Source organism: Ciona intestinalis, unplaced genomic scaffold (assembly GCF_000224145.3).
Source record: "Ciona intestinalis unplaced genomic scaffold, KH HT001063.1, whole genome shotgun sequence".
Lineage (NCBI taxonomy): Eukaryota > Metazoa > Chordata > Ascidiacea > Phlebobranchia > Cionidae > Ciona > Ciona intestinalis.
Genome location: NW_004191384.1, coordinates 2,494 through 6,656, shown reverse-complemented (window position 1 = coordinate 6,656; position 4,163 = coordinate 2,494). Strand labels below are relative to the sequence as shown.

At 36.9% G+C, this 4,163-nt stretch overlaps 1 long non-coding RNA gene across 1 annotated transcript; it reads left to right on the top strand.

Annotated features, from left to right (window-relative positions):
* Positions 1-3,832: 3,832 nt before the first annotated feature.
* Positions 3,833-4,147, top strand: LOC108950818. The gene is made up of 2 exons (XR_001975365.2): positions 3,833-4,002; positions 4,070-4,147. It is a non-coding gene; the product is annotated as an uncharacterized LOC108950818 (long non-coding RNA).
* Positions 4,148-4,163: the final 16 nt, after the last annotated feature.

The following is a 4,163-nucleotide window of genomic DNA, read 5'->3' as shown; positions in this document are numbered from 1 at the left end:
CCAAGTTAGGAAACGGCGCTCGTGTCCGCCATTACGGAGCCCACAGAGCGTGAATCGCCTATACAAATGCATGGTCGGCATGTGTTCATTTAGTTCTTGTAAGCGATACAAAGCTAGAAAACACGTATAGCGGTTGTTTTATTATTTAAAATATATTTTTTTAATATAAATCTTGTTATATAATATTAAATCTAGGAATTAATGTGAAGTAAATTAATATTTTGACTGGTTTTCGGCGTACAGTGTGGTTTAATAGGGTACTTTACGTTGGCGATTAAGACTAGCAGCAATCACCTTAGTTTACATAATAGTATATGATCATACCTACGAATCTACAGAGCCATTCTTTACTACATTTATATTCCAACATGAGTGGACATGCAGCTCTAAACCGCTTAAGTACTAGCAGATAAGGTGTTCGCGTTTTCCGATTTCATAAAGGCCCGGAACGCAGAAAAGGTAGCTTACTAATTCAAGGAGAGGACCAAAAATAGTAACTCAGTATTGTTTTCCTCAATGTCACTTCGATATTAGGCAAATCTTACAAAGATACCTTAAGTTTCGTTGCCGGGTATACGTGTTAAGTGTGTGAGCCAAAAAGGCAAAATCACGGCAATTGACATGCAAAACTGCAGCTAGATACACCAGTTTATGGTAATGTTATGCGTTTTTGTTTGTATTTTTGTATTTTAAACATGTTCTTTTATGTTTTTAGTTAGTAAACTTGATATTTTCTTTTTTTTACTTTTTAATCGATTAAGTGTTCAATAAAAGTTAATTATTTTTGTGAGGTTTATTATTGTGATAAGATATAACATTAGTAGAAAGCCATTTTTACGCGCAGAAGTGCTTGGTTTTTAAAAAATCGCAATATTTAAACGAAAAACAGCACCCAGCAATGATAAAATGCTATGCCTTGGGCTCGGTAATGGTGGCGACTATGACGTCATAGACGCGAGACAATGGATAACAAGACTCGTTGTTGAGCACGGTAGTAGTCTTATAGATCCTTTTTCGTCGAACAGTTGTTCTTGGCTTTGTTGTTGTTGCTGATAGGGCGATTTTTTCCGCACTTATCTTAATTCTCAATTCTAGCATTTTTCTTTAATCTCCATATTGAAATCAAATCGTAATATATATTTATAATTTTTAGACTAAATTTTCAGATTTAAAACCGCACAATTAGCGTGTGTGCACCGAAGCGTAGACGAGTGCCTTTTTCTTATCGTTATCTTCGGTAAAAACATCGCGTCTCTCGTTTCTTCGCTCTTTTAGTTTACCGCTCGTGTTTTCTAGCTTTGTATCGCTTACATGAACTAAATGAACACATGCCGACCATGCATTTGTATAGGCGATTCACGATCTGTGGGCTCCGTAATGGCGGACACGAGCGCCGTTTCCTAACTTGGTCTATACTAACTTTGGGCAGGCCTAATGCTTGAATATGTCTTAACTCAGATTTTGCGTAGTAAACATATTTATATTAATCTACGTAGATTTCGGTATGGACTGTTTTCTCAATAAACTTGAAGCTTATTACTTTATAAAAATGCTTTATTAATGTTTTCTTTACTAAAATATACTAAAATAAATTGACTAATTATAACGGTTAAATCAATAAATTAGAAGGTACCAAAAATGGCGGTTCCCTTTGGTTTAATTAGTGCATGTACGCTACATAGCGAACATAGCGAATATTGTGGACATAGTGGACATGCACTAAATTAAAGTGACCGAAAATGGCCGCTATAATATCTGTATTCTAGGATCACCTTGGTCCACTTTTTCTATGGGCTTCCGTTTTATTGAGCACGGTAGTGGTCATATAAATATGTCGGTATAAACACCGCGTCTCTCGTTTCTTCGCTCTTTTAGTTTACCGCTCGCAATAAATCATTATGTAGCCGCCACAATATAACCACACAATTAGCGTGTGTGCACCGAAGCGTAGACGAGTGCCTTTTTCTTATCGTTATCTTCGGTATAAACACCGCGTCTTTCGTTTCTTTGCTCTTTTAGTTTACCGCTCGTAATAAATCATTATGCACCCGCCACAATATGAATAATACAAGAGATCACAGATCTAATGCATGAGCACGGTATACACTAATTAGCATAGTATTAATTAACCTTATCACAGCATAGATGATCATGATTTATTGCCACTACCGTGCTCAATAACTTCTAGCATTACCTATAATACTGCGTGATTACGGTTGATCCAAATTCACAAAAAGAAACGGCTTTAAGCGACGACAAGGTTAACTAGTGTAAGTTTACATGTCAACACATAGTACAGGAGTTGTACAAATCGTATTTACACATAATTTTTTACCAAACTTTCAATCCTTATACGTCTTAAGTTTAATGAGTTATATTACACGAATAAATGCAATCTACCTACTGCTCCACAGTCACCAATGGCGACTGAAACCCGCTTTGTTGGTTACTTTTGATTTGTTTTTGATCGATCTTAGTCGACCATTGTAGGGTTAATTAATACTATGCTAATTAGTTTATACCGTGCTCATGCATTACATCTGTGATCTCTTGTTAGGGGGAGTATGCTTCAATAAACTTCGTTACCACCAAAGTTAGAATAGACCAAGTTAGGAAACGGATTGTAAAACAACGAGTTTTGTTATCCATTGTCTCCGCGTCTATGACGTCATAATCGCCGCCATTACGGAGCCGACGGCATAGCATTTTATCATTGCTGGGTGTTGATTTTTGTCTAAATATTGCGAAGAACCAAGCATTTCTGCGCGTAAAAATGGCTTTTAACTAATGTTATATCTTATCACAATAATAAACCTCACGAAAATAATCAACTTTTATTGAACACCTAATCAATTAAAGAGTAAAAAAACAGAAAATATCAAGTTTACAAACCAAAAACATAAAAGAACATGTTTAAAATATAAAAATACAAACAAAAACGCAGAAAACTACCATAAACTGGTGTATCTAACTGCAGTTTTGCATGTAAATTGCCGTGATTTTACTTTTTGGCTCACCATGGCCTACTAAAGATATCTTTAGTAGGCCATGGGCTCACAAACTTAACACGTATACCCGGCAACTAAACTTAAGGCATCTTGCCTAATCTCGAAGTGACATTGAGGAAAACAATACTACTATTTTTGTCCTCTGCTTGAATTAGTAAGCTACCTTTTCTGCGTTACGGGTCTTTATGAAATCGGAAAACGCGAACGCCCTATCTGCTAGTACTTAAGCAGTTTGGAGCTGCATGTCCACTCATGTTGGATTATAAATGTAGTAAAGAATGGCTCTGTAGATTCGTAGGTATGATCATATACTATTATGTAAACTAAGCTGATTGCTGCTGGTCTTAATCGCCAACGTAAAGTATCCTGTTAAACCACACTGTACGCCATGCAGTCAAAATATTAATTTACTTCACATTAATTCCTAGATTTAATATTATATAACAAGATTTATATTAAAAAAATAGATTTTAAATAATAAAACAACCGCTATACGTGTTTTCTAGCTTTGTATCGCTTACAAGAACTAAATGAACACATGCCGACCATGCATTTGTATAGGCGATTCACGCTCTGTGGGCTCCGTAATGGCGGACACGAGCGCCGTTTCCTAACTTGGTCTATACTATCTTTGGTTACCACCGCTTGGCTATAACTGGGTTGAGCAACGCAGTTGACGGTACGTCATTAGGGACCCCTTTAAAACATAAAGTACCGCATGTACCGCTTGTACAGCATGTACCGCATGTACCGCTTGTACAGCATGTACCGCTTGTACAGCATGTACCGCTTGTACCGCATGTACCCGCTTGTACAGCATGTACCGCATGTACCCGCTTGTACAGCATGTACCGCATGTACCCGCTTGTACAGCATGTACCGCATGTACCCGCTTGTACAGCATGTACCGCTTGTACAGCATGTACCCGCTTGTACCCGCTTGTAAACAGCATAACAACAACCTGAAGGATTTTTGGACAGCTATGTTTATGTGGTAATCAACTTTTGATGAGTGTGTGTAAAGTGTAATTATCTGTGTTTTCAAATTTGTTTTTATAAAGATCCAATGGAAAGTGAGATCAAAGTGCTATGAGTGCATGCTTCTTATAAAACATACAGTTCACTGAATGTTTTTGTAATGAAAAAAATGAAGTG